Source organism: Phyllobates terribilis, unplaced genomic scaffold, assembly GCF_046119375.1.
Source record: "Phyllobates terribilis strain yellow unplaced genomic scaffold, ASM4611937v1 Scaffold_74__1_contigs__length_7073193, whole genome shotgun sequence".
In the NCBI taxonomy this organism is placed as follows: Eukaryota; Metazoa; Chordata; class Amphibia; order Anura; family Dendrobatidae; genus Phyllobates; species Phyllobates terribilis.
The window spans coordinates 2,375,328-2,396,954 of record NW_027362834.1 but is presented as its reverse complement, the minus strand read 5'-3'; the positions used below and the strand labels follow the sequence as shown (position 1 = coordinate 2,396,954).

General features: G+C 48.3%; 12 non-coding genes and 2 pseudogenes across 12 annotated transcripts; all 14 read left to right on the top strand.

The window, feature by feature from the left end:
• The first annotated feature begins 443 nt into the window (after positions 1-443).
• On the top strand, positions 444-559 carry LOC141196463 (U2 spliceosomal RNA; annotated as a pseudogene).
• Positions 560-1,083: 524 nt separating this feature from the next.
• Positions 1,084-1,265, top strand: LOC141196262 (U2 spliceosomal RNA). The gene has a single exon (XR_012268824.1). It is a non-coding gene; the product is annotated as a U2 spliceosomal RNA (small nuclear RNA).
• Positions 1,266-2,385: 1,120 nt separating this feature from the next.
• Positions 2,386-2,576, top strand: LOC141194828 (U2 spliceosomal RNA). The gene has a single exon (XR_012267448.1). It is a non-coding gene; the product is annotated as a U2 spliceosomal RNA (small nuclear RNA).
• Positions 2,577-3,697: 1,121 nt separating this feature from the next.
• LOC141195982 (U2 spliceosomal RNA) lies at positions 3,698-3,888 on the top strand. The gene has a single exon (XR_012268552.1). It is a non-coding gene; the product is annotated as a U2 spliceosomal RNA (small nuclear RNA).
• Positions 3,889-5,006: 1,118 nt separating this feature from the next.
• Positions 5,007-5,197, top strand: LOC141194827 (U2 spliceosomal RNA). Its single transcript, XR_012267447.1, has one exon. It is a non-coding gene; the product is annotated as a U2 spliceosomal RNA (small nuclear RNA).
• A 1,118-nt stretch (positions 5,198-6,315) lies between these two features.
• LOC141194826 (U2 spliceosomal RNA) lies at positions 6,316-6,506 on the top strand. Its single transcript, XR_012267446.1, has one exon. It is a non-coding gene; the product is annotated as a U2 spliceosomal RNA (small nuclear RNA).
• Positions 6,507-7,623: 1,117 nt separating this feature from the next.
• On the top strand, positions 7,624-7,814 carry LOC141194825 (U2 spliceosomal RNA). Its single transcript, XR_012267445.1, has one exon. It is a non-coding gene; the product is annotated as a U2 spliceosomal RNA (small nuclear RNA).
• Positions 7,815-8,934: 1,120 nt separating this feature from the next.
• LOC141194824 (U2 spliceosomal RNA) lies at positions 8,935-9,125 on the top strand. The gene has a single exon (XR_012267444.1). It is a non-coding gene; the product is annotated as a U2 spliceosomal RNA (small nuclear RNA).
• Positions 9,126-10,244: 1,119 nt separating this feature from the next.
• On the top strand, positions 10,245-10,435 carry LOC141194823 (U2 spliceosomal RNA). The gene has a single exon (XR_012267442.1). It is a non-coding gene; the product is annotated as a U2 spliceosomal RNA (small nuclear RNA).
• Positions 10,436-11,546: 1,111 nt separating this feature from the next.
• On the top strand, positions 11,547-11,624 carry LOC141196462 (U2 spliceosomal RNA; annotated as a pseudogene).
• A 5,564-nt stretch (positions 11,625-17,188) lies between these two features.
• On the top strand, positions 17,189-17,381 carry LOC141196236 (U2 spliceosomal RNA). Its single transcript, XR_012268799.1, has one exon. It is a non-coding gene; the product is annotated as a U2 spliceosomal RNA (small nuclear RNA).
• A 1,119-nt stretch (positions 17,382-18,500) lies between these two features.
• On the top strand, positions 18,501-18,691 carry LOC141194822 (U2 spliceosomal RNA). The gene has a single exon (XR_012267441.1). It is a non-coding gene; the product is annotated as a U2 spliceosomal RNA (small nuclear RNA).
• Positions 18,692-19,811: 1,120 nt separating this feature from the next.
• Positions 19,812-20,002, top strand: LOC141194821 (U2 spliceosomal RNA). Its single transcript, XR_012267440.1, has one exon. It is a non-coding gene; the product is annotated as a U2 spliceosomal RNA (small nuclear RNA).
• A 1,120-nt stretch (positions 20,003-21,122) lies between these two features.
• LOC141195709 (U2 spliceosomal RNA) lies at positions 21,123-21,313 on the top strand. Its single transcript, XR_012268287.1, has one exon. It is a non-coding gene; the product is annotated as a U2 spliceosomal RNA (small nuclear RNA).
• The last annotated feature ends 314 nt before the right edge of the window (positions 21,314-21,627 follow it).

The window sequence follows — 21,627 nt, the reverse complement described above, 5'->3', positions numbered from 1 at the left end:
GAATGTGGCAATGGAAAGCTGGCTGCGCGTGTCATAATAGGCTCTGAGCCTTTATATACCTGCGCACAGCAGCAGCCACCTTCAGTCTGCTGCTGGACAGCCAGCAGCAGCAGCAGCAGGAGAGGTAATTAATCAGCAACCCTCCTGCTAAGGGTAGACAGCTGCTCGTTCCACCCCCCCCCCGCCTTAATTGGTTCTCCTCCCTTCCAACGGTGTTGAGGCGGGTGGGAACAGCCGGAGGTTGAGGGTACTGTGCTAAAAGAGGTGGAGTTATGCAGATCTAAAACGCGTGGATTGCAGCAGCAGCAAGCCGAAAAGTGCAGGCATGTGAGGGATCTAGAGGTTGACAGCATGTCTTCTTAACGGGAGTCCAGGTGGCCATCTCCACAAATGGACTTTTCAGAATCCTTGGGTGGCACCGTAGTCGGAAACCAATTCTGGTTATCGCTTCTCGGCCTTTTGGCTAAGATCAAGTGTAGTATCTTTTGAAAAGGCAGTTTTGTCCTTGGGCTGCCCTAGTAAATTGATGCATATTACACACTGGTTTGGTGCACTTGTTAGTACGCCAGGTGGCTCATAGAGTCATCTGATGGAAAACATGGCCCTCCAGGATCGAAGTCACTAGGCTGGGTAAGTGTGAGGGCTTTGGAGCAATGTGCCCCAGGAGTAGGCGCCCTGGTGGGAGTCCAAGCTTACTGGGACTGGGAACCCCAGAAAGACTTGGCTTCGTTGCACGCCGCACCTTTGCCAATCATACTTTCTGAGCAACCCCCCCTATTCCTGGCCTCCGGGCTAGGAAGGGGAATTTTTATAAACCCGGTCGGAGGTCCGGTCAGCTTTGGGCTGAGAAACCAACACAGGCTCCAGCTCCACTAGGGTGGCAGCCTAGATGGAAGCTGGGAGCACGAAAACGGCTCTTCTCCGGCTTCGGCTAGGGAAAGCATCGGAGATCCCTGACCCTCGCTGTGGCCTTCTGGCTCGGAGGGATGGGGATGGTTTATTGGGGACCCTCTCCTCCGGGAAGGGTCCACATGAATCCTCGCCTCGTGCGCTGTTTTGGTGTGACTTCGGTCACATTTTTCAGTGCCTTGGATGCAGCTTCAACCAAAAAATCTGTTCTTATCAGTTTAATATCTGATACGTCCCCTATCTGGGGACCATATATTAAATGGATTTTTAGAACAGGGAGATGGAAAAAGAGCTTGCTCTGTCCACTCCACGCATTGACCTGGTATTGCAGTATCTCCAGGACCGGTGCACCCCTTCTTTAATGCAGTTTCTAAAATCAGAAAGAATTGAATTCAATGCTTTTTGTTCATTTTGCTTGTTTGTCGGATTTTGGGATGGACTCTTTGGCTTTGCTTTTCTTCTCCTCATTGGATTTTTCATGTTAAAAGTTGCAGAAGCCAGATGACAAGCTCATTTTGGTTCAACTTCAGCAACTGTGCATTGCATTGCCATGTAATGTAATGTAATGCAATGCTATCTATCTAGCTCTCCCTCTATACTTCCTTTTGGATAAACAGACATATTAGGCAAGCATTTTGGAGCTTTCACCTAAATAACTACAGGTGGTGAGATAAGCTGCATAATATAATTGACCTTTCAGTATATTGTTGCACACACACCATCTATTTAGCAAATGCCCTTGTTATCAACAGCAGCCTTTTAAACTCACCTGAGCTAACAGGTATGTGAGCTGGTTACTCTGCTGCGCTTAAAATTTCTTTTTTGGTTTGCTACAATGCCTTTTCTGAAACGTTGTCTCCCTCTGCTGGAACACTGACTTCTTTCATTTAATGCCTGCAGACTATAAAAGAGAAACCAACCCAAAAAGTTTGGTTGATTAGTCTGTGGCATTCTTTTAAACTGTTGCTTATGGCGGTCTCTGTGAGCTTCTCAGTGACATTCAGCCATCCAGGTATCCCGCCTGCAGTAGACGGAATGTGGCAATGGAACGCTGGCTGCGCGTGTCATAATAGGCTCTGAGCCTTTATATACCTGCGCACAGCAGCAGCCACCTTCAGTCTGCTGCTGGACAGCCAGCAGCAGCAGCAGCAGGAGAGGTAATTAATCAGCAACCCTCCTGCTAAGGGTAGACAGCTGCTCGTTCCACCCCCCCTCCGCCTTAATTGGTTCTCCTCCCTTCCAACGGTGTTGAGGCGGGTGGGAACAGCCGGGGGTTGAGGGTACTGTGCTAAAAGAGGTGGAGTTATGCAGATCTAAAACGCGTGGATTGCAGCAGCAGCAAGCCGAAAAGTGCAGGCATGTGAGGGATCTAGAGGTTGACAGCATGTCTTCTTAACGGGAGTCCAGGTGGCCATCTCCACAAATGGACTTTTCAGAATCCTTGGGTGGCACCGTAGTCGGAAACCAATTCTGGTTATCGCTTCTCGGCCTTTTGGCTAAGATCAAGTGTAGTATCTGTTCTTATCAGTTTAATATCTGATACGTCCCCTATCTGGGGACCATATATTAAATGGATTTTTAGAACAGGGAGATGGAAAAAGAGCTTGCTCTGTCCACTCCACGCATTGACCTGGTATTGCAGTATCTCCAGGACCGGTGCACCCCTTCTTTAATGCAGTTTCTAAAATCAGAAAGAATTGAATTCAATGCTTTTTGTTCATTTTGCTTGTTTGTCGGATTTTGGGATGGACTCTTTGGCTTTGCTTTTCTTCTCCTCATTGGATTTTTCATGTTAAAAGTTGCAGAAGCCAGATGACAAGCTCATTTTGGTTCAACTTCAGCAACTGTGCATTGCATTGCCATGTAATGTAATGTAATGCAATGCTATCTATCTAGCTCTCCCTCTATACTTCCTTTTGGATAAACAGACATATTAGGCAAGCATTTTGGAGCTTTCACCTAAATAACTACAGGTGGTGAGATAAGCTGCACAATATAATTGACCTTTCAGTATATTGTTGCACACACACCATCTATTTAGCAAATGCCCTTGTTATCAACAGCAGCCTTTTAAACTCACCTGAGCTAACAGGTATGTGAGCTGGTTACTCTGCTGCGCTTAAAATTTCTTTTTTGGTTTGCTACAATGCCTTTTCTGAAACGTTGTCTCCCTCTGCTGGAACACTGACTTCTTTCATTTAATGCCTGCAGACTATAAAAGAGAAACCAACCCAAAAAGTTTGGTTGATTAGTCTGTGGCATTCTTTTAAACTGTTGCTTATGGCGGTCTCTGTGAGCTTCTCAGTGACATTCAGCCATCCAGGTATCCCGCCTGCAGTAGACGGAATGTGGCAATGGAACGCTGGCTGCGCGTGTCATAATAGGCTCTGAGCCTTTATATACCTGCGCACAGCAGCAGCCACCTTCAGTCTGCTGCTGGACAGCCAGCAGCAGCAGCAGCAGCAGAGGTAATTAATCAGCAACCCTCCTGCTAAGGGTAGACAGCTGCTCGTTCCACCCCCCCCCCCGCCTTAATTGGTTCTCCTCCCTTCCAACGGTGTTGAGGCGGGTGGGAACAGCCGGGGGTTGAGGGTACTGTGCTAAAAGAGGTGGAGTTATGCAGATCTAAAACGCGTGGATTGCAGCAGCAGCAAGCCGAAAAGTGCAGGCATGTGAGGGATCTAGAGGTTGACAGCATGTCTTCTTAACGGGAGTCCAGGTGGCCATCTCCACAAATGGACTTTTCAGAATCCTTGGGTGGCACCGTAGTCGGAAACCAATTCTGGTTATCGCTTCTCGGCCTTTTGGCTAAGATCAAGTGTAGTATCTGTTCTTATCAGTTTAATATCTGATACGTCCCCTATCTGGGGACCATATATTAAATGGATTTTTAGAACAGGGAGATGGAAAAAGAGCTTGCTCTGTCCACTCCACGCATTGACCTGGTATTGCAGTATCTCCAGGACCCGTGCACCCTTCTTTAATGCAGTTTCTAAAATCAGAAAGAATTGAATTCAATGCTTTTTGTTCATTTTGCTTGTTTGTCGGATTTTGGGATGGACTCTTTGGCTTTGCTTTTCTTCTCCTCATTGGATTTTTCATGTTAAAAGTTGCAGAAGCCAGATGACAAGCTCATTTTGGTTCAACTTCAGCAACTGTGCATTGCATTGCCATGTAATGTAATGTAATGCAATGCTATCTATCTAGCTCTCCCTCTATACTTCCTTTTGGATAAACAGACATATTAGGCAAGCATTTTGGAGCTTTCACCTAAATAACTACAGGTGGTGAGATAAGCTGCACAATATAATTGACCTTTCAGTATATTGTTGCACACACACCATCTATTTAGCAAATGCCCTTGTTATCAACAGCAGCCTTTTAAACTCACCTGAGCTAACAGGTATGTGAGCTGGTTACTCTGCTGCGCTTAAAATTTCTTTTTTGGTTTGCTACAATGCCTTTTCTGAAACGTTGTCTCCCTCTGCTGGAACACTGACTTCTTTCATTTAATGCCTGCAGACTATAAAAGAGAAACCAACCCAAAAAGTTTGGTTGATTAGTCTGTGGCATTCTTTTAAACTGTTGCTTATGGCGGTCTCTGTGAGCTTCTCAGTGACATTCAGCCATCCAGGTATCCCGCCTGCAGTAGACGGAATGTGGCAATGGAACGCTGGCTGCGCGTGTCATAATAGGCTCTGAGCCTTTATATACCTGCGCACAGCAGCAGCCACCTTCAGTCTGCTGCTGGACAGCCAGCAGCAGCAGCAGCAGGAGAGGTAATTAATCAGCAACCCTCCTGCTAAGGGTAGACAGCTGCTCGTTCCACCCCCCCCCGCCTTAATTGGTTCTCCTCCCTTCCAACGGTGTTGAGGCGGGTGGGAACAGCCGGGGGTTGAGGGTACTGTGCTAAAAGAGGTGGAGTTATGCAGATCTAAAACGCGTGGATTGCAGCAGCAGCAAGCCGAAAAGTGCAGGCATGTGAGGGATCTAGAGGTTGACAGCATGTCTTCTTAACGGGAGTCCAGGTGGCCATCTCCACAAATGGACTTTTCAGAATCCTTGGGTGGCACCGTAGTCGGAAACCAATTCTGGTTATCGCTTCTCGGCCTTTTGGCTAAGATCAAGTGTAGTATCTGTTCTTATCAGTTTAATATCTGATACGTCCCCTATCTGGGGACCATATATTAAATGGATTTTTAGAACAGGGAGATGGAAAAAGAGCTTGCTCTGTCCACTCCACGCATTGACCTGGTATTGCAGTATCTCCAGGACCGGTGCACCCCTTCTTTAATGCAGTTTCTAAAATCAGAAAGAATTGAATTCAATGCTTTTTGTTCATTTTGCTTGTTTGTCGGATTTTGGGATGGACTCTTTGGCTTTGCTTTTCTTCTCCTCATTGGATTTTTCATGTTAAAAGTTGCAGAAGCCAGATGACAAGCTCATTTTGGTTCAACTTCAGCAACTGTGCATTGCATTGCCATGTAATGTAATGTAATGCAATGCTATCTATCTAGCTCTCCCTCTATACTTCCTTTTGGATAAACAGACATATTAGGCAAGCATTTTGGAGCTTTCACCTAAATAACTACAGGTGGTGAGATAAGCTGCACAATATAATTGACCTTTCAGTATATTGTTGCACACACACCATCTATTTAGCAAATGCCCTTGTTATCAACAGCAGCCTTTTAAACTCACCTGAGCTAACAGGTATGTGAGCTGGTTACTCTGCTGCGCTTAAAATTTCTTTTTTGGTTTGCTACAATGCCTTTTCTGAAACGTTGTCTCCCTCTGCTGGAACACTGACTTCTTTCATTTAATGCCTGCAGACTATAAAAGAGAAACCAACCCAAAAAGTTTGGTTGATTAGTCTGTGGCATTCTTTTAAACTGTTGCTTATGGCGGTCTCTGTGAGCTTCTCAGTGACATTCAGCCATCCAGGTATCCCGCCTGCAGTAGACGGAATGTGGCAATGGAACGCTGGCTGCGCGTGTCATAATAGGCTCTGAGCCTTTATATACCTGCGCACAGCAGCAGCCACCTTCAGTCTGCTGCTGGACAGCCAGCAGCAGCAGCAGCAGGAGAGGTAATTAATCAGCAACCCTCCTGCTAAGGGTAGACAGCTGCTCGTTCCACCCCCCCCGCCTTAATTGGTTCTCCTCCCTTCCAACGGTGTTGAGGCGGGTGGGAACAGCCGGGGGTTGAGGGTACTGTGCTAAAAGAGGTGGAGTTATGCAGATCTAAAACGCGTGGATTGCAGCAGCAGCAAGCCGAAAAGTGCAGGCATGTGAGGGATCTAGAGGTTGACAGCATGTCTTCTTAACGGGAGTCCAGGTGGCCATCTCCACAAATGGACTTTTCAGAATCCTTGGGTGGCACCGTAGTCGGAAACCAATTCTGGTTATCGCTTCTCGGCCTTTTGGCTAAGATCAAGTGTAGTATCTGTTCTTATCAGTTTAATATCTGATACGTCCCCTATCTGGGGACCATATATTAAATGGATTTTTAGAACAGGGAGATGGAAAAAGAGCTTGCTCTGTCCACTCCACGCATTGACCTGGTATTGCAGTATCTCCAGGACCGGTGCACCCCTTCTTTAATGCAGTTTCTAAAATCAGAAAGAATTGAATTCAATGCTTTTTGTTCATTTTGCTTGTTTGTCGGATTTTGGGATGGACTCTTTGGCTTTGCTTTTCTTCTCCTCATTGGATTTTTCATGTTAAAAGTTGCAGAAGCCAGATGACAAGCTCATTTTGGTTCAACTTCAGCAACTGTGCATTGCATTTCCATGTAATGTAATGTAATACAATGCTATCTATCTAGCTCTCCCTCTATACTTCCTTTTGGATAAACAGACATATTAGGCAAGCATTTTGGAGCTTTCACCTAAATAACTACAGGTGGTGAGATAAGCTGCACAATATAATTGACCTTTCAGTATATTGTTGCACACACACCATCTATTTAGCAAATGCCCTTGTTATCAACAGCAGCCTTTTAAACTCACCTGAGCTAACAGGTATGTGAGCTGGTTACTCTGCTGCGCTTAAAATTTCTTTTTTGGTTTGCTACAATGCCTTTTCTGAAACGTTGTCTCCCTCTGCTGGAACACTGACTTCTTTCATTTAATGCCTGCAGACTATAAAAGAGAAACCAACCCAAAAAGTTTGGTTGATTAGTCTGTGGCATTCTTTTAAACTGTTGCTTATGGCGGTCTCTGTGAGCTTCTCAGTGACATTCAGCCATCCAGGTATCCCGCCTGCAGTAGACGGAATGTGGCAATGGAACGCTGGCTGCGCGTGTCATAATAGGCTCTGAGCCTTTATATACCTGCGCACAGCAGCAGCCACCTTCAGTCTGCTGCTGGACAGCCAGCAGCAGCAGCAGGAGAGGTAATTAATCAGCAACCCTCCTGCTAAGGGTAGACAGCTGCTCGTTCCACCCCCCCCCCGCCTTAATTGGTTCTCCTCCCTTCCAACGGTGTTGAGGCGGGTGGGAACAGCCGGGGGTTGAGGGTACTGTGCTAAAAGAGGTGGAGTTATGCAGATCTAAAACGCGTGGATTGCAGCAGCAGCAAGCCGAAAAGTGCAGGCATGTGAGGGATCTAGAGGTTGACAGCATGTCTTCTTAACGGGAGTCCAGGTGGCCATCTCCACAAATGGACTTTTCAGAATCCTTGGGTGGCACCGTAGTCGGAAACCAATTCTGGTTATCGCTTCTCGGCCTTTTGGCTAAGATCAAGTGTAGTATCTGTTCTTATCAGTTTAATATCTGATACGTCCCCTATCTGGGGACCATATATTAAATGGATTTTTAGAACAGGGAGATGGAAAAAGAGCTTGCTCTGTCCACTCCACGCATTGACCTGGTATTGCAGTATCTCCAGGACCGGTGCACCCCTTCTTTAATGCAGTTTCTAAAATCAGAAAGAATTGAATTCAATGCTTTTTGTTCATTTTGCTTGTTTGTCGGATTTTGGGATGGACTCTTTGGCTTTGCTTTTCTTCTCCTCATTGGATTTTTCATGTTAAAAGTTGCAGAAGCCAGATGACAAGCTCATTTTGGTTCAACTTCAGCAACTGTGCATTGCATTGCCATGTAATGTAACGTAATGCAATGCTATCTATCTAGCTCTCCCTCTATACTTCCTTTTGGATAAACAGACATATTAGGCAAGCATTTTGGAGCTTTCACCTAAATAACTACAGGTGGTGAGATAAGCTGCACAATATAATTGACCTTTCAGTATATTGTTGCACACACACCATCTATTTAGCAAATACCCTTGTTATCAACAGCAGCCTTTTAAACTCACCTGAGCTAACAGGTATGTGAGCTGGTTACTCTGCTGCGCTTAAAATTTCTTTTTTGGTTTGCTACAATGCCTTTTCTGAAACGTTGTCTCCCTCTGCTGGAACACTGACTTCTTTCATTTAATGCCTGCAGACTATAAAAGAGAAACCAACCCAAAAAGTTTGGTTGATTAGTCTGTGGCATTCTTTTAAACTGTTGCTTATGGCGGTCTCTGTGAGCTTCTCAGTGACATTCAGCCATCCAGGTATCCCGCCTGCAGTAGACGGAATGTGGCAATGGAACGCTGGCTGCGCGTGTCATAATAGGCTCTGAGCCTTTATATACCTGCGCACAGCAGCAGCCACCTTCAGTCTGCTGCTGGACAGCCAGCAGCAGCAGCAGCAGGAGAGGTAATTAATCAGCAACCCTCCTGCTAAGGGTAGACAGCTGCTCGTTCCACCCCCCCCCCGCCTTAATTGGTTCTCCTCCCTTCCAACGGTGTTGAGGCGGGTGGGAACAGCCGGGGGTTGAGGGTACTGTGCTAAAAGAGGTGGAGTTATGCAGATCTAAAACGCGTGGATTGCAGCAGCAGCAAGCCGAAAAGTGCAGGCATGTGAGGGATCTAGAGGTTGACAGCATGTCTTCTTAACGGGAGTCCAGGTGGCCATCTCCACAAATGGACTTTTCAGAATCCTTGGGTGGCACCGTAGTCGGAAACCAATTCTGGTTATCGCTTCTCGGCCTTTTGGCTAAGATCAAGTGTAGTATCTGTTCTTATCAGTTTAATATCTGATACGTCCCCTATCTGGGGACCATATATTAAATGGATTTTTAGAACAGGGAGATGGAAAAAGAGCTTGCTCTGTCCACTCCACGCATTGACCTGGTATTGCAGTATCTCCAGGACCGGTGCACCCCTTCTTTAATGCAGTTTCTAAAATCAGAAAGAATTGAATTCAATGCTTTTTGTTCATTTTGCTTGTTTGTCGGATTTTGGGATGGACTCTTTGGCTTTGCTTTTCTTCTCCTCATTGGATTTTTCATGTTAAAAGTTGCAGAAGCCAGATGACAAGCTCATTTTGGTTCAACTTCAGCAACTGTGCATTGCATTGCCATGTAATGTAATGTAATGCAATGCTATCTATCTAGCTCTCCCTCTATACTTCCTTTTGGATAAACAGACATATTAGGCAAGCATTTTGGAGCTTTCACCAAAATAACTACAGGTGGTGAGATAAGCTGCACAATATAATTGACCTTTCAGTATATTGTTGCACACACACCATCTATTTAGCAAATGCCCTTGTTATCAACAGCAGCCTTTTAAACTCACCTGAGCTAACAGGTATGTGAGCTGGTTACTCTGCTGCGCTTAAAATTTCTTTTTTGGTTTGCTACAATGCCTTTTCTGAAACGTTGTCTCCCTCTGCTGGAACACTGACTTCTTTCATTTAATGCCTGCAGACTATAAAAGAGAAACCAACCCAAAAAGTTTGGTTGATTAGTCTGTGGCATTCTTTTAAACTGTTGCTTATGGCGGTCTCTGTGAGCTTCTCAGTGACATTCAGCCATCCAGGTATTCCGCCTGCAGTAGACGGAATGTGGCAATGGAACGCTGGCTGCGCGTGTCATAATAGGCTCTGAGCCTTTATATACCTGCGCACAGCAGCAGCCACCTTCAGTCTGCTGCTGGACAGCCAGCAGCAGCAGCAGCAGGAGAGGTAATTAATCAGCAACCCTCCTGCTAAGGGTAGACAGCTGCTCGTTCCACCCCCCCCCGCCTTAATTGGTTCTCCTCCCTTCCAACGGTGTTGAGGCGGGTGGGAACAGCCGGGGGTTGAGGGTACTGTGCTAAAAGAGGTGGAGTTATGCAGATCTAAAACGCGTGGATTGCAGCAGCAGCAAGCCGAAAAGTGCAGGCATGTGAGGGATCTAGAGGTTGACAGCATGTCTTCTTAACGGGAGTCCAGGTGGCCATCTCCACAAATGGACTTTTCAGAATCCTTGGGTGGCACCGTAGTCGGAAACCAATTCTGGTTATCGCTTCTCGGCCTTTTGGCTAAGATCAAGTGTAGTATCTGTTCTTATCAGTTTAATATCTGATACGTCCCCTATCTGGGGACCATATATTAAATGGATTTTTAGAACAGGGAGATGGAAAAAGAGCTTGCTCTGTCCACTCCACGCATTGACCTGGTATTGCAGTATCTCCAGGACCGGTGCACCCCTTCTTTAATGCAGTTTCTAAAATCAGAAAGAATTGAATTCAATGCTTTTTGTTCATTTTGCTTGTTTGTCGGATTTTGGGATGGACTCTTTGGCTTTGCTTTTCTTCTCCTCATTGGATTTTTCATGTTAAAAGTTGCAGAAGCCAGATGACAAGCTCATTTTGGTTCAACTTCAGCAACTGTGCATTGCATTGCCATGTAATGTAATGCTATCTATCTAGCTCTCCCTCTATACTTCCTTTTGGATAAACAGACATATTAGGCAAGCATTTTGGAGCTTTCACCTAAATAACTACAGGTGGTGAGATAAGCTGCACAATATAATTGACCTTTCAGTATATTGTTGCACACACACCATCTATTTAGCAAATGCCCTTGTTATCAACAGCAGCCTTTCAAACTCACCTGAGCTAACAGGTATGTGAGCTGGTTACTCTGCTGCGCTTAAAATTTCTTTTTTGGTTTGCTACAATGCCTTTTCTGAAACGTTGTCTCCCTCTGCTGGAACACTGACTTCTTTCATTTAATGCCTGCAGACTATAAAAGAGAAACCAACCCAAAAAGTTTGGTTGATTAGTCTGTGGCATTCTTTTAAACTGTTTCTTATGGCGGTCTCTGTGAGCTTCTCAGTGACATTCAGCCATCCAGGTATCCCGCCTGCAGTAGACGGAATGTGGCAATGGAACGCTGGCTGCGCGTGTCATAATAGGCTCTGAGCCTTTATATACCTGCGCACAGCAGCAGCCACCTTCAGTCTGCTGCTGGACAGCCAGCAGCAGCAGCAGCAGGAGAGGTAATTAATCAGCAACCCTCCTGCTAAGGGTAGACAGCTGCTCGTTCCACCCCCCCCCCCGCCTTAATTGGTTCTCCTCCCTTCCAACGGTGTTGAGGCGGGTGGGAACAGCCGGGGGTTGAGGGTACTGTGCTAAAAGAGGTGGAGTTATGCAGATCTAAAACGCGTGGATTGCAGCAGCAGCAAGCCGAAAAGTGCAGGCATGTGAGGGATCTAGAGGTTGACAGCATGTCTTCTTAACGGGAGTCCAGGTGGCCATCTCCACAAATGGACTTTTCAGAATCCTTGGGTGGCACCGTAGTCGGAAACCAATTCTGGTTATCGCTTCTCCGCCTTTTGGCTAAGATCAAGTGTAGTATCTGTTCTTTTAAGAACACAAGAGCTACGATCTACACTTGACGAGAGCGATCGAACTCGGAAGGAGAAGAGCTTCGGAGCCCAGCTGACATCGGAGAAGGAAGGCGGATATCGGTGGGAGGAAGAAGCTCTAAAGAATCCAGAAGAAGACGAAGACTCGGAGAAGAATCGGGCTGTCCTGTGGAATCTTCGAGGAAGAAAATCATCGAGACAAAGACCTTTCGGGGAATTTGTCCAGAACACGACGGGAGAAGAATCTGCATAGCTCCACCCATTCCGGGAAGAGTTCCAGTTCCAGCTCCAAGAAGTAACTGCAGGAGGAAAGCCATGGCAAGCGCTGCGAGGAAGACCGAAAAGAAGAGCCTGGAGCAGGGGACAGCCAGGAGGGCCCAGCCAGGAGCCTATTCTGACCCCAAGGACTCTGCCTCCACGACTGGCCAGCAGAAGGGACCCCAGAAGCGCCGCCACGAAGCTCCAGCCCTGGAGCCATGGATGCGGCAGACGGTGGCCCTGAAGCTGAAGGAAGTGGATGGGAGGGTGCCGGATATGTCCTCGGACGTGTTCTGCCAGAAGATGCTGCTGGATCGAGGCTTCTCCAGGTCGGACACCCTCAGCATCCAGACCTTCTTGACGGGGATCTTCTTCGTCACCTTCGCCACTGTGAACACCTGCAGGAGGTTCTGGGAAATGGTAAGCGCAAAAGGACCGGATAATTCTTTCTCTGCCTTTACAGGTAGCTGCCCTATCCAGAGGGACGAAAGGAGGATCACGGTCTCCATGCGCAACCCGCACACCCCAGGCCAAGACATCTGTACCTTCCTGAGACGCTTCTGTTTGGTTGTGAAGGAACCCTCTCACATCCTGAATGGACTCGGCTTCTGGACAGGTAAGTGGTCGGTGACCGTTAGACTTCACAGGGACCTGGCGTACTCAGACGGACTTCGGCACCTGCCCCCGACATTCTCCCTGGGCAACTCCTACGGCCTCATCTATTACCCGGACATGCCGCGGAACTGCAGGAGATGCGGCAAGAACGGCCACGAGATGAAGGACTGCAAGGAGGATGCCTGCAGGATTTGTCGAGTGACAGGACACAGCTCGAAGGACTGCCCGAAGAAGACGTCCTGCAACCTGTGTGGGCTGGCGGCTCATCTGTACAAGGATTGCCCCAAGCGTGAGAGATCCTGGGCATCGGTGGTTGCGACGACCCCAGCTCCGGAGGACAAGGCCCCGACGACCAGGCCTGTGAAGGTCAAGGACGCGACGACCAAGGCCCCAGCGGCCAAGGCTGAGACGACCAAGGCCAAAGCGGTCAAGGAGTCGGTGGCCAAAGCCCCAGCGACGGTCCCAGCAGCTCCGAAGCAGAAGAAAAAGTCAAAGGAGGGTAAGAGTTCTGTCACCCCTCTCTCGATCCCTCCCCCTGCCACCCCCGTCCAATCCCCCCCCACCCCGGCCACCCCTGCTGAGGATTCCACTTCCTCTTCCTCCTTCCCCTACTCCTCAGCAGGTGTCCTTTCCCCTGCCCCGGCAGCCACTCTCCCTCCCCAGACCATGGTAGCGGTGGAATTAACCTTTCCTCCACCCGCCGCTATCTATTCCGAGGAGGATTTTCCCCTTCTTGTCTCCCCAGTTCCAACCCGGGGAAAGAGGAAGGTGGAGGACAGCCCTGCTACTGAATCCTCCAAAAAGAAGATTCTGGATTTCGTAGGCGAAAAGGAGGATACCCTCCCTGAGCCAGAAGAGATGGAGCACATGGTTGAGACCCTGGTGGCCGAGCCAGAAGAGGAGGAACTGGTGGTCGCCGAGATCGAGGCCGCGCTGCTTGACCAGATGGAGGAAGAGGGCCTGCTGGTGATCCCGTCACCAGCAGTCAACACCGACGAGGGACCACCCGACCGGAGTGGTAACTAAGGTGTATTGCCTGCGCTAACTTTTTCTTTTTTCCCTACATGATGGCTAATATTAACTTATTTTCCATTAATGTCAGGAGCATCAAGGACAAGTTCAGACGTCAGACTATTTATGCCTTCCTTACTTCCCAGTTGTGTGATGTTTATATGTTGCAGGAATGTTCCCTTCCCTCCTCTAGGTCCTTCAAACATCTGGCCAGGGAGTGGTCCCACGGTCCATCCTACTGGTCTGGTGGGGGTGACTGCAAGTCTGCGGGGGTCGCAATTCTGATCAGGGGGGGCGCATTCACGCTTGAGTCCGTCCAGGAGCTCATCTGCGGCAGGGCTCTTGTTGTAGATGGCAACTGGGCGGGAGAACCTGTCAGGTTCATCAACGTGTATGCGTCCCCACTGAAGAATGAGCGTTTGGAGCTTTTCCAGACCCTGCGGCTTCAGCTTGCCACCACCAGGACCTTAGTGATGGCCGGGGATTTCAACTGCCCCATCGAGGAGGATGGTCGTAGTTCTGGCACATCTGCCAAGTTGGACATCACGTCCAAGCTGCTCATCGAGATGGTAACCGAGGCCTCTCTTCAGGACGTGGTGGGCTCCATGGGGAGAGGCTCCACAAACTATTCGTGGAGCCGACCCGATGGCTCACTTCGCTCCAGGATTGACTTTGTGTTCACCTCTCGGGCAGTCAGGCAGAGTAGGCACTCGATGGTCCCCTGCTTCTTCTCCGACCACAGAGCCATTCACTTACAAGGTGTCCTCGGCGACGGTTTTCCGTCCGGCCCCGGCTCCTGGAAGCTGAATTGTGCTCTGCTGGCTCAGGATGAAGTCGTGGAGGAGCTGAGAGCAGCCTACGCAATGTGGCAGTCCTACAAGGGTAGCTTCCAAACAGTCTCTGATTGGTGGGAATATGTTAAACTTGAGTTTCGCTGTTTCTTTCAGGCCAAGGGTCGACAACAGGCGTGTGAGAAGAGGAGGGACTTCAGAGGGCTGCAGCGCGAGCTGCGGTCGCTGCAGGACCTTCTTCACTGCGGCTGGGACGTGAGGGAGGAGCTGGAGGAGACCAAGAAGAGCCTGAAAAGGCACTTTGAGGAGGAGTCCAAGCGAATCGTCTTCCGTTCCAAAGTGGAGAATCTGGAGAAGGGTGAGAAATGTAACTCATTCTTTTTCAGGAAACTTCATGCCGGTCACACGCCCCTGAACGAGCTGCGAGACGAGAGCGGAAACATGCGACGTGGGAAGGAGGACGTGATGAGGGTCGTCAGCGACTTCTACAGCGAACTCTACTCCCACAAGACTACCGACCCCGACGCTGCTGATAAGTTCCTGTCAGGTATCACTAACCATCTTGATCCTGCAGGCACGGCAGCCTTGGACAAACCTCTGATGGTGGGCGAATTGCTCTCTGCCGCTAAATCCTTTAGGACCGGCAGGACCCCGGGCAGTGATGGTCTTCCAGCGGAGCTCTATGTAGCGCTGGGAGACCTCATCTGTCCGGACCTGTTGGATCTGTACGAGGAGATGGTGGTGGAGGGTAGAATGCCTCCATCTTTGAGGGAAGGAATGGTCACGATCCTGTACAAGCGGAAGGGAGAGAGGTGCGACCTGAGAAATTGGCGTCCCATCACTCTGCTCAACGTGGACTACAAGATCCTGGCCAAGACGATGGCGACACGACTTAAGACGGTCATCGGACGGATCATCCACCCGGACCAGACCTGCGGCATCCCTGGACGTCGCATCGCAGACAGCCTCGCTCTCGTGCGGGACACGGTCGAGTACATCAAGGTCCGCCGCGCACACGCGGCCCTGGTCTCCTTGGATCAGGAGAAGGCCTTCGACCGGGTTTCCCACGAGTTCATGGGCCGAGCTCTGCACCGGTTAGGTTTGGGTAACATGTTTTGTTCGTATGTCCGTCTGATGTATTTTGATATCCACAGCTCGGTGTTGGTGAACGGCTGGAAGACTGACCCCTTCCCTGTCCTCTCTGGGGTCAGACAAGGCTGCTCTCTATCACCTCTTCTTTTTGTTTGTGTTATAGAACTCTTCGCAGAGGCTATCCGGCAGAATGGAGAGATCAGAGGGATCACCGCACCGGGTCCGGGACGACACGTGGTCAAGTGCTCGCTCTACATGGACGACGTCACCGTCTTCTGCGCTGATCGTGGTTCAGTCGACGCCCTCGTCCAGACGTGTGAGAGGTTCGGCCGGGCTTTAGGGGCCAAAGTCAACTGCAGGAAGTCGGAAGCCATGCTCTTCGGGGATTGGCAGCCGGCCTCCTCCGCCCCCTTCCCCTTCAACATTCAACCGGATTTCCTCAAGGTGCTGGGAGTCTGGTTCGGGAAGGAAGGAGCGGCCCTCAAGTCCTGGCAAGAACGCTTGGCCAAAGTGAAGCAACGGATCGGACTCTGGAGCCTCAGACACCTCACTTGTGAGGGTAAGGCACTCGTCCTGCGTAATGAGGTCCTGCCCGTCTTGCAGTACACGGCGCAGGCCTGGCCCCCACACGTCACTGTGTGCAGGGCCATTACCAGGACAGTGTTTCACTTTGTCTGGGGATCCAAGATGGACAGAGTCAGGCGGGCCGTCATGTACAAGGAGCCTCGCAAGGGTGGGAAGGGCGTTCCAGATATCCCCACCCTCCTGCGATCCTCTTTTGTGTGTGATTGTGTCCGCCGGACTTTGCAAGTCAAGAATGGCTCCGCGGGCAGGTCCATGTCTCGCTTCTTCCTGCTTCCTTTTTGGAGGCGACTCGGCTGGGACAAGTGGGACAGCTCCTTCCCCTACAACTGGACGACGCCATGGTTCTACGGAGACGTCGTTCGATTTGTGGGGGAACATCAACTGGAGGGACTCAAGCCCGACTTGTGGAAGCCCAAAACTATCCACAAGCTCATCAGAGCCAAGGATGACGTGGAGAACATCACAGGACTTCACCAGGACACGCTGGAGACTGTGTGGACAAATGTGTCGTCTGACAGGCTGACCAACGGGCACAAGGACTTGTCGTGGATGGCGATTCAGGGCGGACTGCCCGTCCGGTCATTCATGCATGCCCGGAACCTGTGCAAGACCAGGTACTGCCCAAGGTGCCCCTTCGTGGAGGAAACATCTTTGCACACTTTTTGGGACTGCGGATTTGCACAGCGCCTGTTGACTGCCCTTGAGGACGACCTGAGGAACTCTGTCCCCAGGGCGAGCCTATCGCACCATTCTGTGCTTTACGGACTCTTCCCTGGGGTTCATACCGTCGGAGCCATCCAGGAGGCTTGGCGCCTTATGAACTGCTTCAAGGATGCAGTTTGGGTCGCCAGGAACCGGCTCATCTTGAGGAGGGAGAGGATGTCCATCCAGGACTGCCGCAGGCTGATCCACAGCCTGCTCAGAGACTATTCCATCGTGGACGGTCCGGAGGACGAGGATGAGGGCTAAACCCCTCCTCCCCCTCTCCCCTTATGTGTCTTGTCTTTCAATAAACCTTCGGGCCTGTGATTTTCCCCTCCCCATCCCCTTTTTCCCAATCCCCATCCCTTATCACGATTCGTCGTACTGTATTGATTGACATGCTTTTTCTTTCAGATTGAGTGTTTTGTGTAGCATAGGGGTGTGATGTGTCTAGTTAGTGCGTCGTATCCTCATGCTATGTAAATATGATGTAGAATTCTGTGTGTACTGGGCTGCGGCACTGTACACTGTCTGTTAACTTATTTTTTGTGCCAATAAAAGATATATTCAATCAAAAAATCTGTTCTTATCAGTTTAATATCTGATACGTCCCCTATCTGGGGACCATATATTAAATGGATTTTTAGAACAGGGAGATGGAAAAAGAGCTTGCTCTGTCCACTCCACGCATTGACCTGGTATTGCAGTATCTCCAGGACCGGTGCACCCCTTCTTTAATGCAGTTTCTAAAATCAGAAAGAATTGAATTCAATGCTTTTTGTTCATTTTGCTTGTTTGTCGGATTTTGGGATGGACTCTTTGGCTTTGCTTTTCTTCTCCTCATTGGATTTTTCATGTTAAAAGTTGCAGAAGCCAGATGACAAGCTCATTTTGGTTCAACTTCAGCAACTGTGCATTGCATTGCCATGTAATGTAATGTAATGCAATGCTATCTATCTAGCTCTCCCTCTATACTTCCTTTTGGATAAACAGACATATTAGGCAAGCATTTTGGAGCTTTCACCTAAATAACTACAGGTGGTGAGATAAGCTGCACAATATAATTGACCTTTCAGTATATTGTTGCACACACACCATCTATTTAGCAAATGCCCTTGTTATCAACAGCAGCCTTTTAAACTCACCTGAGCTAACAGGTATGTGAGCTGGTTACTCTGCTGCGCTTAAAATTTCTTTTTTGGTTTGCTACAATGCCTTTTCTGAAACGTTGTCTCCCTCTGCTGGAACACTGACTTCTTTCATTTAATGCCTGCAGACTATAAAAGAGAAACCAACCCAAAAAGTTTGGTTGATTAGTCTGTGGCATTCTTTTAAACTGTTGCTTATGGCGGTCTCTGTGAGCTTCTCAGTGACATTCAGCCATCCAGGTATCCCGCCTGCAGTAGACGGAATGTGGCAATGGAACGCTGGCTGCGCGTGTCATAATAGGCTCTGAGCCTTTATATACCTGCGCACAGCAGCAGCCACCTTCAGTCTGCTGCTGGACAGCCAGCAGCAGCAGCAGCAGGAGAGGTAATTAATCAGCAACCCTCCTGCTAAGGGTAGACAGCTGCTCGTTCCACCCCCCCCCGCCTTAATTGGTTCTCCTCCCTTCCAACGGTGTTGAGGCGGGTGGGAACAGCCGGGGGTTGAGGGTACTGTGCTAAAAGAGGTGGAGTTATGCAGATCTAAAACGCGTGGATTGCAGCAGCAGCAAGCCGAAAAGTGCAGGCATGTGAGGGATCTAGAGGTTGACAGCATGTCTTCTTAACGGGAGTCCAGGTGGCCATCTCCACAAATGGACTTTTCAGAATCCTTGGGTGGCACCGTAGTCGGAAACCAATTCTGGTTATCGCTTCTCGGCCTTTTGGCTAAGATCAAGTGTAGTATCTGTTCTTATCAGTTTAATATCTGATACGTCCCCTATCTGGGGACCATATATTAAATGGATTTTTAGAACAGGGAGATGGAAAAAGAGCTTGCTCTGTCCACTCCACGCATTGACCTGGTATTGCAGTATCTCCAGGACCGGTGCACCCCTTCTTTAATGCAGTTTCTAAAATCAGAAAGAATTGAATTCAATGCTTTTTGTTCATTTTGCTTGTTTGTCGGATTTTGGGATGGACTCTTTGGCTTTGCTTTTCTTCTCCTCATTGGATTTTTCATGTTAAAAGTTGCAGAAGCCAGATGACAAGCTCATTTTGGTTCAACTTCAGCAACTGTGCATTGCATTGCCATGTAATGTAATGTAATGCAATGCTATCTATCTAGCTCTCCCTCTATACTTCCTTTTGGATAAACAGACATATTAGGCAAGCATTTTGGAGCTTTCACCTAAATAACTACAGGTGGTGAGATAAGCTGCACAATATAATTGACCTTTCAGTATATTGTTGCACACACACCATCTATTTAGCAAATGCCCTTGTTATCAACAGCAGCCTTTTAAACTCACCTGAGCTAACAGGTATGTGAGCTGGTTACTCTGCTGCGCTTAAAATTTCTTTTTTGGTTTGCTACAATGCCTTTTCTGAAACGTTGTCTCCCTCTGCTGGAACACTGACTTCTTTCATTTAATGCCTGCAGACTATAAAAGAGAAACCAACCCAAAAAGTTTGGTTGATTAGTCTGTGGCATTCTTTTAAACTGTTGCTTATGGCGGTCTCTGTGAGCTTCTCAGTGACATTCAGCCATCCAGGTATCCCGCCTGCAGTAGACGGAATGTGGCAATGGAACGCTGGCTGCGCGTGTCATAATAGGCTCTGAGCCTTTATATACCTGCGCACAGCAGCAGCCACCTTCAGTCTGCTGCTGGACAGCCAGCAGCAGCAGCAGCAGGAGAGGTAATTAATCAGCAACCCTCCTGCTAAGGGTAGACAGCTGCTCGTTCCACCCCCCCCCCGCCTTAATTGGTTCTCCTCCCTTCCAACGGTGTTGAGGCGGGTGGGAACAGCCGGGGGTTGAGGGTACTGTGCTAAAAGAGGTGGAGTTATGCAGATCTAAAACGCGTGGATTGCAGCAGCAGCAAGCCGAAAAGTGCAGGCATGTGAGGGATCTAGAGGTTGACAGCATGTCTTCTTAACGGGAGTCCAGGTGGCCATCTCCACAAATGGACTTTTCAGAATCCTTGGGTGGCACCGTAGTCGGAAACCAATTCTGGTTATCGCTTCTCGGCCTTTTGGCTAAGATCAAGTGTAGTATCTGTTCTTATCAGTTTAATATCTGATACGTCCCCTATCTGGGGACCATATATTAAATGGATTTTTAGAACAGGGAGATGGAAAAAGAGCTTGCTCTGTCCACTCCACGCATTGACCTGGTATTGCAGTATCTCCAGGACCGGTGCACCCCTTCTTTAATGCAGTTTCTAAAATCAGAAAGAATTGAATTCAATGCTTTTTGTTCATTTTGCTTGTTTGTCGGATTTTGGGATGGACTCTTTGGCTTTGCTTTTCTTCTCCTCATTGGATTTTTCATGTTAAAAGTTGCAGAAGCCAGATGACAAGCTCATTTTGGTTCAACTTCAGCAACTGTGCATTGCATTGCCATGTAATGTAATGTAATGCAATGCTATCTATCTAGCTCTCCCTCTATACTTCCTTTTGGATAAACAGACATATTAGGCAAGCATTTTGGAGCTTTCACCTAAATAACTACAGGTGGTGAGATAAGCTGCACAATATAATTGACCTTTCAGTATATTGTTGCACACACACCATCTATTTAGCAAATGCCCTTGTTATCAACAGCAGCCTTTTAAACTCACCTGAGCTAACAGGTATGTGAGCTGGTTACTCTGCTGCGCTTAAAATTTCTTTTTTGGTTTGCTACAATGCCTTTTCTGAAACGTTGTCTCCCTCTGCTGGAACACTGACTTCTTTCATTTAATGCCTGCAGACTATAAAAGAGAAACCAACCCAAAAAGTTTGGTTGATTAGTCTGTGGCATTCTTTTAAACTGTTGCTTATGGCGGTCTCTGTGAGCTTCTCAGTGACATTCAGCCATCCAGGTATCCCGCCTGCAGTAGACGGAATGTGGCAATGGAACGCTGGCTGCGCGTGTCATAATAGGCTCTGAGCCTTTATATACCTGCGCACAGCAGCAGCCACCTTCAGTCTGCTGCTGGACAGCCAGCAGCAGCAGCAGCAGGAGAGGTAATTAATCAGCAACCCTCCTGCTAAGGGTAGACAGCTGCTCGTTCCACCCCCCCCCCGCCTTAATTGGTTCTCCTCCCTTCCAACGGTGTTGAGGCGGGTGGGAACAGCCGGGGGTTGAGGGTACTGTGCTAAAAGAGGTGGAGTTATGCAGATCTAAAACGCGTGGATTGCAGCAGCAGCAAGCCGAAAAGTGCAGGCATGTGAGGGATCTAGAGGTTGACAGCATGTCTTCTTAACGGGAGTCCAGGTGGCCATCTCCACAAATGGACTTTTCAGAATCCTTGGGTGGCACCGTAGTCGGAAACCAATTCTGGTTATCGCTTCTCGGCCTTTTGGCTAAGATCAAGTGTAGTATCTGTTCTTATCAGTTTAATATCTGATACGTCCCCTATCTGGGGACCATATATTAAATGGATTTTTAGAATAGGGAGATGGAAAAAGAGCTTGCTCTGTCCACTCCACGCATTGACCTGGTATTGCAGTATCTCCAGGACCGGTGCACCCCTTCTTTAATGCAGTTTCTAAAATCAGAAAGAATTGAATTCAATGCTTTTTGTTCATTTTGCTTGTTTGTCGGATTTTGGGATGGACTCTTTGGCTTTGCTTTTCTTCTCCTCATTGGATTTTTCATGTTAAAAGTTGCAGAAGCCAGATGACAAGCTCATTTTGGTTCAACTTCAGCAACTGTGCATTGCATTGCCATGTAATGTAATGTAATGCAATGCTATCTATCTAGCTCTCCCTCTATACTTCCTTTTGGATAAACAGACATATTAGGCAAGCATTTTGGAGCTTTCACCTAAATAACTACAGGTGGTGAG